This window comes from Sesamum indicum, linkage group LG11 (genome assembly GCF_000512975.1).
Source record: "Sesamum indicum cultivar Zhongzhi No. 13 linkage group LG11, S_indicum_v1.0, whole genome shotgun sequence".
NCBI classification, from domain to species: domain Eukaryota; kingdom Viridiplantae; phylum Streptophyta; class Magnoliopsida; order Lamiales; family Pedaliaceae; genus Sesamum; species Sesamum indicum.
The window spans coordinates 1,580,025-1,596,034 of record NC_026155.1 but is presented as its reverse complement, the minus strand read 5'-3'; the positions used below and the strand labels follow the sequence as shown (position 1 = coordinate 1,596,034).

The following is a 16,010-nucleotide window of genomic DNA, read 5'->3' as shown; positions in this document are numbered from 1 at the left end:
ATCGATTTTCGAAATACTGAGAAATTGATAGACGAATGGGTTGCAGCAATCAAGATAGCAACAACTACCCTAAAGCTAGACAAAGAAAACTTCATAAAACTTGTGGAGTTGAGCTTAGAGGGATCGGTAAAGATCGGATAGGATAATACCCTAGAAGATACCAAAGCCAACATCCTTGCCGGAGATTCAAAAGGTGCGATAGCAGACCGGCTAGAAAGACTTATCAAGATACACTTCTTTGGAGATGGATACTTCGAAGGAAGTAGAGCATAAACGGCTAGAGAATATGCACAGACTCTCTTCAGCCTTGAACTTAGAAGTATTTGCGCAGTAGATGAATACATCTATTGGTTTCGCAAGTATTTTTTCCAGAGTGGAGTAGCAACGGAAGTAGCAGCTCCAATGTTCTTCGCAAAGATATGCAGTCCATGGAGAAAAATCTTGATCCAATCATACAAAGTACCTGAAGGACAGCTAGATTCAGTGGTGCGAAGAATGTCTTTCCTTAAAGACAAACTAAAGGATTGGTATTATCAAGCATCCATCCAGAAGAATATGAAAAGACTGAGAGGTAAAATCAAACGAACCTCTTTCTGTTGTGATAACAACGATTTTCCAACTATTATAGGAGAATCAAGTGAGCCAAGGAAAAGGAGGAAGCGGAATAATGACTCCTACCCTAGGAGCTCCAAAAGAACCTTTTCCCGACGACGATCATGGTTGTCCAAATCAAAAGCCAAAACATACAAATCTAAATAGAGAACAGGACCAACAAGTGTTTCATCCCAAGGATCTAGACAAACAGATGCAAGATCCACTAGAAGAACCCCTACAAGAAGAACTTTCAGACGGGCCCATACCCGAGCCATTGAAAGTTTCAAAAACTGCAATTGCTGGACTTGCGGAGCAAAAGGACATATATCTCCCGACTGCCCGCAGAAACGTGGTGAATTGAGAAAATTTGAAGCCACGGATGATATCCTAAATGCAGTATACTATGGCGATTTGGTACCTATCTACTAATTCAAAGATCTTCCTTCAGACGAAAGCGTCTATGAAGAGGAAATAGAAACTGATTCGGATGGATCTTCAACTGAGTCAGAATAATTACAACGAGGGAGATAGGCTTCAAACTTCTGAAAGCCTATCAGGATTCTTTTCCAGAATGACGGTGCTAAACAAAACCATGGAAATAATAATGCGGCAAGATTCCAACCTCAGCCCATACGATGGATTTAGGATTGGAGGAATTGAAAAAGTCCTGAACCAGATAGGACTGAACTAAAAGAAGCATCACATAATCTACAAAGTAAGTTCAGGTGAGTTTGCTCTACCTATGAAACTTACTGGTAATGTGATGGAGATGCAGTTAATTCCTAAAGAAGAAATTCTTGAAGAATTGAGTAAGCTTAGAGAAGAAGTAGCTACTACTATGAAATGGATCCACATAGGGACTATTGAAGTAGTAATAAAAGCAACTTTTAAGGAAGGAATTGATTCAGAAATACATTTATCGATAATGGATAGAAGAATCAATAACTTAAGAGATGGTTGTCTTGGAACAATGATAGGAAATTTGTATGCAGGAAAACTGATGTTTGACATTCATCCTAGGATTGCATACTACCTAGCAGACCATGATTTCAGTAGAGTCTTAACCCTTCATCAAGACTTTAAAATAAAAGATATAATGAAAGAAGGAAATAGACCGTATTCTATAATCTATAGAATTGCATATGCCCTTTCCAATACCCATCATTCAGATTTATTTCTTAGGAAAGAGCATATTGAGATTCCTAGAATATTCAAGGAGTTCGCCAAGGTAATGACACCAGATCCTATTAGGATACCTAGAATAGGTGGTGTTGATATTATTATAAAAGATCACCCAGTCTTAGATAGGACACTTAGCTTTAGGATTGAGTTTAGTAGTCGGATGTCCTTTTCAGAAGATAGGATTATAGGTTACAAAGGAAAGGAGAAAGAGTTATTAAAAGTTTTAACTCCTCAAGAGATTAGGGTGGATAACGTAAAACTTAGATGCCCTGAAGGATGGAAAGAAATACAAGTTATATTCGACATCACTAAAAAAGAGAATTATTTCCCTTGTGATGACTTATATCATTTACAGCAACCTATTGTTGGAAAATATGAGGGCATGTTAGAAATAGCAGGCCATAAAATTTTAGTTGCAGGTGTTGCAGGACGAGAAAATGGGAGTATGACTTTAGGGTTAAGTTTCCTCGAAGATCATAAACCATGGGGAAGAAAAGGTAATGGAATGGAATTCAGTCTTGAGGGTGTTACCATAAGGATTGAATGACGAGTCCCTTTTCGATATACATATATGTTGGTATATTGTATGATCAGTATAAGACAGAATATTTTGCAGCTTATATTAATTCAGGTTCAGGAATTTGCACGGCAAAACCTGAAGTTTTCCCTAAGGAAGCAAGGATAACCTTACCCGTTATTGCAGGAAGGGATTTTTCGCAAAAAATCCTGATACTCAATAAGGGAATACAAGAGACCAAAATCGCTAGAAGCACTATTGGAAATAAAATCGCTAGACAACAGCGAAGAGAGCAGGCTTTCTCTTGAGAATGTCAAGAGGCTTATCTAGAGGAACTTCAGTGAAAATCCTCTGGCGTGGTGGGATAGGAACAAGATCGAAGCTACTCTGAAGATCAAAGATGAATGCAGATACGAGTATGTTCGATACAAACCCATCCAGATGAACATTGAGGATAAGAAGAATATGCAGATGATAATCAAAGAGCATATCAGTCTTGGACTCATTGAACCCGGAGTCTCTACCTATAGTAGCCCTAGATTTCTGGTAAGAAACCATGGTGAAATTAAGAGAGGTAAACCCAGGTTGGTTATTAACTATCAAGGTATTAATAAGATATTAGAATTTGATGGTTATTACATTCCTAGTAGAGAACACTTAATTGATTGCATTAAAGGAGCAAAAGTGTTTTCTAAATTCGATTGCAAATCTGGTTTTTATCAGATTAAGATGAAGAATAAATCAAAGAAATTTACTGCATTCTCCACACCACAGGGACAGTATATATGGAATGTGCTTCCAATGGGTTTAGCTAATGCACCCCAGATATTTCAAAGAAAAATGGATAATCTTTTCAAAGATTATTTTGAGTTCATGTTTGTCTATATTGACGACACACTAATTGCATCCAAAAATATGAAGGAACATATTAAAAATCTTGAAATATTTTCCAATGCATGCTATAAAGAAGGTTTAGTACTTTCTGAAAAGAAAGCTACTATTGCAGTCAATAAGATTGAAATTTTAGGAATCCTTATTGACGAAACAGGAATTGAGTTGCAGGACCATATTGTGGAGAAAATCCGCAATTTTCCTGATGTACTCAAAGACAAGAAGCAATTGCAAAGCTTCTTGGGAGTTGTTAATTTTGTAGGAATCTTCATTAAGGATCTTGCAATATACAGAAAGGATTTCCGACCACTTCTAAAAGAAACGGAGAGTTCAAAGTGGAAATGGTAAGAAATCCACACCAAAAGGGTTCGTGAGCTGAAACAAGTTTGCAGTAACCTTCCAAAGTTTGCTATACCGCAAGACGGGGATGAATTGGTAGTCTATACAGACGCCAATGATTACAGATGGGCGGCAGTGCTCATGAAGAAGACAACGACAGGGGAAGAACCCTGTAGATATACCGGAGGGTTGTTCTCAGAACAACAAGCCAAAGTTTGACACATAAGCGAGAAAGAATTCTTTGCGGTTTGGAAGGCTTTCAAGAAATGACCTTTATTTTTACTTACTAAAGAATTCACTTTAAAAGTTGATAATACTAATGTCAAAGCTTTCTTAAAAAATAAATTAGAATCAAAAATAGAGAAAGCTCGTATTATCAGGTGGCAAGCTGAATGCCAATATTATTGTTATAATATTGTCGTTATAAAATCTCATGAAAACGTTCTTGTAGATTTTCTGACGAGAGATGGAGGCATCTGAAGCAAACTCCATCATGTTGAGACTCAAGTACCTTCGGGAAAACCTCGAGGAGCTTGACAGAAAGTTCGGACAGCTAGCGGTGAACGCCCAAGTTGCCGGACAAATTCAAAGAGCCGATCTAAACATTGTCCAGGTCACAATAAGGAGTTCCTTATTAGCATCCACCTCGCTATGGAACGACTTAAGAGAACCAATTCGAAAGGTTCACCTTCGGGGATAACTCACGAGTTAAGGGAGCATTACCCAAAACATGCCTTTAGAGTACAGGGCTCTACACCTGTAGCATCGGATTCAAGTACCGATTGCACAAGGCCATCACCAGACTCTGGTGAAACGGCAACAATTGAATCACAGGAAGTGCAGACTTTTGTAGGTCAAGTCAACCCAGCACCTCTGAGGTTAAAGAGGGAGAGATTAGTCTTAGGTCAATGACAGGCACCTCTAATACTTACGAATTAATATCTTCTTCTACTTGGCAGGATTATCAGCATATGTGGAAAAAATTAATTTCCCACAAAGGAGTCAACCCGGGCAAGACTATTATCGAAACGTTCGGAAAATATAACAGAGTCTGGATGTTAGAAGGGTCTAAACCAGAAGATGTCAGAGAATGGTATGATTTTGGAGCTCTTGCTTCAGTTCATACTATGTCACCAAGTTTTTCGAAAATCTCAAAACATTCGAAGTGGATTAGTGGGCTGGTCTTTGATTCATGGCAAAACAACCCCACTTGAAGAGAGACGATGTTCTGGAGATAAAATTTATTTCAGTAGCTCCAGAAGCTGCAGAAAAGGGGTCTCATCCAACATTTCATTTTATGAAGCTGTAAAGACCAGATATGGTAGCTTTCAACAAAATTAAAGCTGCATCAGGAGAAGCTCTCTTGCGGATTATGGGTCTGTCTCACAGAGATGGACAAAGTTAAGTATCCATTCAAGATTTTCTCAAACAAAGTGAATGGATCATTCCTGTTAAATTCCATGATAGGAAAAAGCATGGAGTTTGTTGAAAGCTTATTCGAAAAAAAGAGGATGTTAATATGAAAAAATAAGCTGCCGGCAACCGAAGCCACAAGGATGAAGACGTGCAATATGTTGCATGTTGGGCAATGGCATAACCATTTGTGCCCTTGCTGCGAGAAACAAGAAAAGCCCCTGTTCGGGACAAAGATTCAGGTCACGAAAAATAAACGGAAAGAGAAAAAATTTTACCAAGAGAAGTAAAAGTTAAACAATGTAAAAAATCGAGAGGATAAGACTGTCTGTAGAAAACAACAAAAGCCAACAGTCAGCAGAGCATCCAGCTGGAAATCATGTGACCGACAAACCATTATGACAGACAGCTGGAAATCACAAGGCAATGAGGAACGCAATGACGTAATCACAAAACAAGTTTGGAGTCCAAATTTCAAGTCCGCGGACGCCTATAAATAAAGAGGCAATGAAGCAGAAGGGGATTATCATAAAAACTTCTCCTACTCTTCAAAGTATTATTTAAGTATTTTCAATCTTTCTAGTATTTTAATCTTTCGGTTTATGGGGGTTTCTCCAACGACTCTTGATGAGTGTCGAGATCACCAAAAATAATTCCTACTACACTTGTGAAAGTGGGAGTTGGGTCGATCCACAGGGATTGGTTTTAAGTTAATTTCTTTTAGAGAAATAGAAAATAATGGGGGAAGGTTGTTGATAAAAAGAAGTGATGGAAAACTAAATAAATAATTAAAAATACCTGATGACGATATGGAAGGGAGATTTTTTCGGTTAAGGCTAGGATTATGCTTGATTCTTGTGAGTTGATCATTGATGCAAAAATAACACGTGTATAGACAAATAAACTAGTTATGGTTGTTGATACGACCTAACAACCTCACCTTTCCTTACCTTTTCGTTAGCCAAGGTACGACCGTTGGCTAGATCCCTAATTAACAGACAACCCTAGGAACGTCCACAAGATTTAATCTATTAACAGCATTAAGAATTAGAAAGGCCTGATTCTAATCAACAAACTCCTACGAGGATAATTCGTTTAAACTAGATCATGCATTCCCCATAACATAACTAATTATTGTGACACAATTAATCATGCTACGTTGCTACTAAGCATTGAACTAAATAAATAATTACACGGATTTATAAAGTCAAATTAGCTAAGCAAACCTTCTTGATAATGAACAACCGGCCGAATCATTCATAAATCAGATGTTAGTAATTAAAGTACAGAGAATAGCATGAATATTTGTTTCACAAGTGTAGAACGCAGATTAGATCTCAGAACATAATGGGAATCAAGCAATCACCATACCTTAACCAGAAAATAAGGAATTTAGCCGGACATGTTAATGGAAGAACACACTAGAAAGTGGAATTCCATTAATTCCGGTTATAAAATAAAAATAAAAGAGAGAATTCTATAGAGTTCTAAAATAATAAATCGAGTGTCTTCTAATGAAGAGACCCCCCCTATTTATAATAAAAGTCTCCTAGGAATCTAGACGTAGTGGGGGGATAGATACGTGATAAACTCTAAAAAGGTAAATAAATTACAAGAGATAAGTTTTAAAGAATCCTTTCTAAATCTAAACACTTGATTCCTTTATCTCTTGCGGAAATTGCTCGTGCTTATCCTTATCCCGAGTTGACTACTCCACTAAATGTGGGCATGCTTTGTCAATTCTGCAGAAATTTTCTTGTAATCTTCCTTTTTTGCTGAATATGCAATAAAATCACATAATTAGGAATATTTTGGCTTAAAAAGAAAGATTAAATCGCTATAAAATCATTATAATTGCAGAGTTATCAAATACCCCCACACTTAGCCATTTGCTTGTCCTCAAGCAAAATCAAGATGCATTCAAAAATTCCCTCCAAATCTTGAACTACTCAAGGAAATTTGTAATCATGTGCAAAGTAAATGACATACTTTACGAAAAAGATAATTCAACACGTATCAAACAAGTTTTCATGTGATGACCATTATCAAAATCAATCGGATAAAAACTAGTGGACTATTTTCTCTCCGCTTTCCATTCTCTCAAGTGTACATATGGCTCAAGTGTATCTCTCGACATTTACTACGACAATGCTTCACCATAGGCTTGCCTATACATCACATCTCCACCACTTTTGAAATATGCACATATATGGATCAAAAGGTCTTTAATTTTGGTTGTAATGGGGCTTTGGTTTGGGGTAGGGTAAAAGGATAATGAGGTTAAATTCCAAGAAACTAATTAGAGTACCAAAAAATTTGAGTGAACAATAATTCGAAGCTCTCAAAGTTTACTCATCTCCCTTCAAGATCTTTCGACAATTCCTTGAACTATGCCTTTCTTATTCCTTTTGGAGAGTTCATACATTTTTTTTTCTCTTCTTTTTTTTTTGTTTTTTGTTTTTTGTTTTTTTTTTGTTTTTGTTTTTTTTTTCTTTTTTCTCTTTTTTTTTTCTTTTTCTTTTTCTCCTCTCCAATTTTTGTGATAGGCATAGACCAAGAAAATTGATGTCGATTCCCACAAAGTGAAGAAGAACATAATTTTGGAACCCCCACACTCATTTTGAGGTACATCTGTAAATCACAAAGGTTTTGAAAATCTCCCTTTTTGAGAACTTGTTCTTTTGAACATAAACCCATTTCCCTTGATGCTCTAATAGTTCTTAGAGGGATCAAAATCAATGTTTTAAACAAACGACGGGATAGGTTCGTATATGACGGGTTATTCAACAAAATAGGTCGAAAGGCTCAAAGGAGTTCTCTAAAGTTAAAATGTGTTGGGTGGTTAAAGAAGGCCGAAAGTGATTTCTAATTCCTTTATCATATCCAAATAAATGCACATTTTTGTGGCCTCGATGTGGTTCAAGGCAAGTTCTAGGAAGACAAAGCCATAGAAGTGTTATTCTCTCAAGAAAGAATGAATTTTTTTTTTTTATGGACATATTAAGCTCAAGATCTCACAAGGTGTGTTTTAGTCCACTAATCCTACATCAGAAGATTTTAACTCAAGTCATTTTGGTAAAACAAGCTTTCAACTAGTGAATTATCCTCAAACATAAAACATGCATTGGTTTCACACATAACATCATCAAGCTAAGATTAGTCCAAAATTGAAAGGGTTTTATCATGCCAAAATTTTTCAAAATCAAGCAAAAAAAATTTCCATAAGGCTAAGAAATTTCCACAAGACTCAATCTTCAAAAGTTTTGGTCAAGCTAATTTTATCAAAAGTCAAGAAAATCAAGGACAAAAATATCTTTTCAAGCTGTTTCAACAATCAACAAGGGCAACAACCATTTTCAAACACGCAACCAACAACACCCAATTCAAGAAGCATGCTCAATAATAATACCCCAACACTTAAAATCCACATTGCCCTCAATGTGGACTATGACAGGCATTTCAAGGAAAAATTAAAAGGAGAGAGTTTAAGGAAGCGTCCCTGAGTGCAAGTCGCGAAAAGGTCATGGTGTGGGTGGTTGCCTTGGTGTCAGCCCGAATTGTTCAAATTTCCGGTGAGCGACGACGGCAAACGACAGCGGGGAGCTTTTCCGATGAGATGGCTTTGTTGACAGGGATGAAGAGTTCTTGGCGGATTTGAAGTTGCTGTGGATGAGCTGAGAAAGATAAAAAAGAAAATATCGGTCAAAGATTTTGAAGTGTGATGGAAAGATTTGACTGATTTCCTTATTTCTTTTGATTTTTCAAATTTTTGATTTTTTTTAAAATAAAAATAAATAAATAAAATGAAAGGAAAGGATAGAGATGTCATTGGTTGCCTCCCATGCAGCGCTTTTCTTTAACGTCTTTGGCTAGACGGAGAGAAGTTCGTTTAGATGAGCGCGGGATCCACAAGTTGAATTTTCTCAATTGTTGGTGTTTGAAAGTCCTCGTAGAAAGGCTTGAGCCGATGTTCATTCACCTTGAATACCTTTTGAGTTGTGGGACTCTTGATTTCGACTGCACCATGGGGAAAACATTAGTAACAATAAAAGGTCCAATCCAACGAGAACTCAACTTACACGGGAATAATTTGAGCTTAGAATGAAAGAGGAGAACTTTTTGCCCGACAACGAACTCTTTCCGAGTTATGGTGCGATCATGGAATGCTTTTGTCTTTTCCTTGTAGATTTTTGAATTTTCATAAGCATCATTCCGTAACTCTTCGAACTCTTATATTTGCAACTTCCTTTGCCCTCCCGCTTCATCCATTGACGAGTTGAATTGCTTGATCGCCCAATATGCCCTATGCTCAAGTTCGACAGGGAGGTGACAAGATTTACCATAAACCAAACGATATGGGGACATACCTATAGGTGTTTTGTATGCTGTACGATAAACCCAAAGTGCGTCATCCAAGCGGGTACTCCAATCTTTTCGGTTAGGATTCACCATTTTCTTAAGTATGGACTTAATCTCTCGATTAGAAACCTCTGCTTGGCCATTCGTTTGGGGGTGGTAGGCGGTCGAGATTCGATGCGTGATGTTGTATTTCTTGAATAATGCCTCGATCACCTTGTTGCAAAAATATGTCCCTCGGTCGCTTATAATTGCTCTTGGCATACCAAACTTAGAGAAAATGTCAGCTTTGACAAATTCCACAACAGTTTTAGCATCATCGGCACGAGTGGCCTTTGCCTTTAGCCATTTAGACACATAATCTACTCCTAAAATGATGCAAGTTTTGCCAAAAGAAGATGGAAAGGGGCCCATGAAGTCGATTCCCCACACATCAAAAATACTTCACACACAAGTATTGGGGAAAGGGGCATTTGATTACGATGGCCAAGATTCCCTACTTTTTGGCAATTTTCACAAGATTTACAAAATAGATATGCATCTTTAAACATATTTGGCCAAAACAAACCGCATTCTAACACTTTTCGTGTTGTTCTTTTTGGTCCAAAGTGACCCCCACATGCATATGAATGACAAAACTCAAGAATAGAGGGGATTTCAGTTTCAGGAACGCACCTTCGAATGATTTGATCTGAACAAAATTTCCATAAGTAAGGTTCATCCCACACATAGTGTTTGGCATCACTTTTGATCTTATCTTTTCTTGCTTTAGTTAAATCTCGTGGTAGAACACCAATGACTAAGAAATTAACTATATCAGCGTACCATGGGGTGACTCCTTGAATGGCGTGAAGATGTTCGTCTGGGAACTCGTCATTTAGAGGTGGTGGGTTTTTGTCGGTTACTAATTGAGATGGTCAGCTATGAGGTTCTCCGCCCCTTTCTTGTCCTTGATCGTTAGATTAAATTCTTGCAGCAGCAGTATCCATCTTATCAATCGTGGTTTTGCCTCTTTCTTTGATAACAGGTATCTCAATGCTGCATGATCAGAATACACAACAACTTTAGTTCCAAGTAAATAATGGCGAAATTTTTCTAAAGCAAAAACAATAGCCAAAAGTTCTTTTTCCGTTGTTCTATAATTGCTTTGAGCGCTGTCCAACATACGTGATGCATAGTATATCACGTGGGGATCTTTTCCAATCTTTTGGCCTAGGACAGCCCCGATGGCGTGATTACTAGCATCACACATTATCTCAAAAGGATGATTCCAGTCAGGGGGACGAATCACCGGTGCTGATGTTAGAGAATCCTTTAACTTGTCAAAGGCTTTCATGCAATCTTCATCAAATGCAAAAGTTACGTCTTTCTGCAGCAGCGCACACAGTGGTTGGGCGATTTTCGAGAAGTCCTTTATAAATCGTCGATAGAATCCTGCATGTCCAAGAAAAGAACGAATCTCCCGCACACTAGCGGGGTAAGGCAAGGATTTTATGACGTCTATTTTAGAGCTATCTACTTCTATCCCCCTAGAAGACACGATATGTCCTAGAATTAAACCTTGATCTACCATAAAATAGCATTTTTCATAATTTAGAGCGAGGTTTTTTTCTATGCACCTTTCAAGTACTTTAGTCAATTTTTCCAAACAATCTTCAAATGAGTTTCCGTAGACGGTAAAATCGTCCATGAAAACTTCAATAAAGTGTTCAACAAAGTCGGAAAAAATACTAACCATACATCTTTGGAAGGTAGCGGGTGCGTTGCATAGACCAAAGGGCATTCTTCTATAGGCGAAGGTTCTGAATGGGCATGTGAATGTTGTTTTCTCTTGATCTTCCGGCGCCACTGGAATTTGATGGAAACCTGAATATCCATCAAGACAACAATAATGAGATTGACCGGCTAACCTTTCTAACATTTGATCTATAAATGGAAGTGAAAAATGATCTTTCCTAGTGGCGGCATTAAGCTTTCTATAGTCAATACAAACTCGCCACCCATTTTGAACACGTGTGGGTACTAAATTTCCAACATAATTTTCAACTACAGTAATACCTGTTTTCTTAGGTACTACTTGAGTTGGACTTACCCATTCGCTATCAGAAATTGGAAAGATCATACCTGCATCGAGAAGTTTCAAAATCTCTTTCTTTACTACTTCCATCATCAAAGGGTTCAACCGACGTTGTGCTTCCCTTGAAGGTTTTGTGCCTTCCTCTAGGAGTATTCTATGCATGCAAGTCGAAGGACTTAAACCTTTAATGTCGGCAATAGTCCATCCAATGACTTTTCGAAATTCGCGAAGCACTCGGATTAGTTTTTCCTCCTCAAGATCGGTGAGCTTGCTTGAGATGATCACCGGTAATATTTTGTTCTCTCCCAAGAATGCGTACTTAAGGTGTTTTGGTAACTCCTTTAATTCCAATGCGGGTGCCTGCAATATAGAGGGAACAATTTTAGTGTGAGAATGCGGTAATTCGATGAAAGCAACTTTAGTAGGTAAAATTTGAAGGGCGTCGAGTTCAAAAATGGTGTCACCGATGTTTGGATCTATGATAATTTTTTCCTCCAAAATTTTTGCTTTCTCCAACGTGAGGCTTTCTTCCAGTGCATACTTCACATGGTCCTCGCTGCCTATTGCTATGGAATCCTGCACAAGAGGGTCAAAGATATCTACAAGAAGGGCGGTAGGTAAATCAGTCGGATAAGATGTTGAATCTTATGATTTCGCCGTCGAATTCCATAGTGAGACTTCCACTATGCACATCGATTTTTGTTCTAGCTGTCTTGAGGAACGGTCTTCCTAGCAGGATTGATGTGGAATTGGGGGAGTCGTCTTCCCTCATATCCAATACGTAGAAATCGGCAGGAAATACTAATTTATTTACCTGTACGAGAACATCCTCCAAGATTCCTTCCGGGTACACTATAGAACGGTCTGCAAGTTGGATGACTACTCCCGTTTCCTTCAAAGGACCAACTTTTAAGGACTCAAAAATGGTTAGAGGCATAACATTTATAGATGCTCCAAGATCGCACATAGCCCTCTTTATTTCAATCATACCAATTTTACAAGGTATAGAGAACGTACCTGGGTCCTTATCTTTTCGGGGTAATTTTCGTTGGAGAATTACAGAGACGTTCTCCCCCATACTTACCCGTTCGTTTCCCTTGAGTTTACCCTTGCTAGTGCACAATTCTTTGAGAAATTTCGCGTATCGGGGTATTTGCTTGATGGCATCGAGTAAAGGGATGTTTACCTCTACTTTGCGGAACGTCTCAAAAATCTCTTTTTCTTCCTCTTCCTTCTTTGATTTGGTGAATCTCTCTGGGAAGGGTGGTCTAGTTACCAAAGGTTTCGGATGATCCACTTCGTGTTCGGTTTGTTCTTGTTGGATCTCAATTTCTTTTTTCGGCTTTCTTTTCGCACTGTGCCCACATTTGGTGTCATCTTCGTTCACATGTTTCTGCAATTCTTTTCCACTACGAAGCGTAATAGCACTAGCGTTTTGTCTAGGGTTAATGACAAATTAAGAAGGTAGCTTACCTTGGGACTCTAGCTTACCAACAGATGACGCCAGTTGACTGGTTTGAGATTCTAGATTTTGAATGCTCGTCTGGGTCTGTTGTTGGAACTGCTGGGTTTGTTGTTGGAATTGTTGTGTGTTGGCCACTAGTGCTTTCATCATGTCTTCGAGAGATGGGTTAGGCGTGGGGTTAGGTTGCGGAGGTGGTCTGTATTGGGGTTTTTGAAAGTGTTGGTTACCGTAACTCAGATTCGGGTGATCCCTCCATCCGGGATTGTATGTGTTGGAGAAAGGATCATATCTTCTTTGTTGTTGTCCGGCGAATCCTCCTACGGCATCGGCATGTTCGGTAGTTGATTCTTGAAGAGTTGGGCACATGTCGGTAGCGTGCCCCGTTAAAGTGCAGATACCACACGCTTTGACTTGTTGATAAGTATCTGCAACAACTTTTTCAACAACAGTTGTGAGTTAATTTAAACGTTCTTCAAGATTACTTACCTCGTTGCTTTTCCTAGGTGGATCATCGTGTCTAACCCCAAATTATTGCGTGTTGGACGCCATAATCGAGATTAGTTTACGCGCCTCGGTGGGGGATTTTGTCGAACAGTGCTCCGCCACTTGCCGCATCTATCAGTTTCCTATCTATATTTGATAGACCTTCATAGAAATACTGGATCAACAGGTGGTTTGGGATTTGATGATGGGAGAAACTTTCCACTAGTCGATTGAATCTTTCTCAATATTCGAAAAGACTTTCTCCCGCGAATTGTCGAATCCCGCTGATCTCCTTCCGGATCGTTGTGGCTCTTGAGGCAAGGAAATATTTCTCAAGAAACTGCCTCTTGAGATCATTCCATCTTGTAATAGATCCTGAAGGTAGAAAATACAACCAATCTTTCGCTTGATCGGCAAGAGAGAAAGGGAACGCTCTCAATTTGACTTGTTCTTCGCTTATGCCTTGTGGTCGCATTCCGGAGCATACTACATGGAATTCCTTCAGATGCTTGTGTGGATCTTCACCTGCGAGGCCACGGAAAGTGGGAAGTAAATGAATTAATCCAGATTTCAATTCAAAGTTTACCTCCAAGTCAGGGTACTCAATGCACAGTGGTTGTTGGTTCAGATTGGGCGACGTCATGTCATTGATTGATCTTTCAGGAATCAAAGCCATTATCTCTTCTTCGGATTCGCTTAGGGATTCCTCAAACTCCAAAGTTATGTCTTCTTCGTCTTCGTATGGGGCGGATGTTTCTTCCGATTGTTGCTTAGTTTCCCGACGAAGTCTTCGTGCGGTCTTTTCGATTTCGGGGTCGTATACCAATTTACCTGTACGAGAAGACCTTGGCATTAATGGTGATAAAAATCAAGTAACTAAAAGTAAAGAAATATACTTAAAAACGCCAATCCCCGGCAACAGCGCCAAAATTTGATGAGTGTCGAGATCACCAAAAATAATTCCTACTACACTTGTGAAAGTGGGTGTAGGGTCCATCCACAGGGATTGGTTTTAAGTTAATTTCTTTTAGAGAAATAGAAAATAATGGGGGAAGGTTGTTGATAAAAAGAAGTGATGGAAAACTAAATAAATAATTAAAAATACCTGATGACGATATGAAAGGGAGATTTTCCGGTTAAGGCTAGGATTATTCTTGATTCTTGTGAGTTGATCATTGATGCAAGAATAACACGTGTATAGACAAATAAACCAGTTATGGTTGTTGGTACGACCTAACAACCTCACCTTTCCTTACCTTTTCGTTAGCCAAGGTACGACCGTTGGCTAGATCCCTAATTAACAGACAACCCTGGGAACGTCCCCAAGATTTAATCTATTAACAGCATTAAGAATTAGAAAGGCCTGATTCTAATCAACAAACTCCTACGAGGATAATTCGTTTAAACTAGATCATGCATTCCCAATAACATAACTAATTACTGTGACACAATTAATCATGCTACGTTGCTACTAAGCATTGAACTAAATAAACAATTACACGGATTTATAAAGTCCAATTGAACTAAATAAACAATTACACGGATTTATAAAGTCCAATTAGCTAAGCAAACCTTCTTGATAATGAACAACATGCCGAATCATTTATAAATCAGATGTTTGTAATTAAAGCACAGAGAATAGCATGAATATTTGTTTAACAAGTGTAGAACGCAGATTAGATCTCAGAACATAATGGGAATCAAGCAATCACCATACCTTAACCAGAAAATAAGGAATTTAGCCGGACATGTTAATGAAAGAACACACTAGAAAGTGGAATTCCATTAATTCCGGTAGTAAAATAAAATAAAAGAGAAAGGATGAACAGAGAATTCTATAGAGTTCTAAAATAATAAATCGAGTGTCTTCTAATGAAGAGACCCCCCCTATTTATAATAAAAGTCTTCTACGAATCTAGACGTAGTGGGGGGATAGATACGTGATAAACTCTAAAAAGGTAAATAAATTACAAGAGATAAGCTTTAAAGAATCCTTTCTAAATCTAAACACTTGATTCCTTTATCTCTTGTGGAAATCGCTCGTGCTTATCCTTATCCCGAGTTGACTACTCCACTAAACGTGGGCATGCTTTGTCAATTCTGCAGAAATTTTCTTGTAATCTTCCTTTTTTGCTGAATATGCAATAAAATCACATAATTAGGAATATTTTGGCTTAAAAAGAAAGATTAAATCGCTATAAAATTATTATAATTGCAGAGTTATCAAGTCTAGTCCTCTATCCTATGAGAGGCTAAACAGTGGTCTCCTCCAACAGAGAAATAGTATCTATGTAATATTTCATATATTTCTTCAATAAAGAGAGGCTTCTGTTCCACTTGTTTATCCAAAAATATTATTAAGCCTCTGTTTTGAAACACCTTTTACGTTCTAAGGTAGGAAACGAAATAGGGATGTGCTGTTTTGTTACTGAAGGAGTCAAGTACCTGTGAACCATCAACTGCGGTTGTGTGGTTGGAAGAAGTCCGTAAAACCGAGGACTTGGAACACCCGGAAGCAAGGCGGTCAAACCAAGGTATGAATTTAGGGAGGCTTAATTTCATTCCGGAAGCATGATGGGCCAAACTAGGGCATGTGTATGGACTATATTCATTTTTCTTAAGAAGGGCAAAATGGTCACAATTTGAATGAAGGACTAAAACAGAACAGATTTGAAAGATACAGGACCAAAATA

General features: G+C 38.2%; 1 pseudogene; it reads right to left on the bottom strand.

The window, feature by feature from the left end:
• On the bottom strand, positions 11,992–14,170 carry LOC105173266 (annotated as a pseudogene).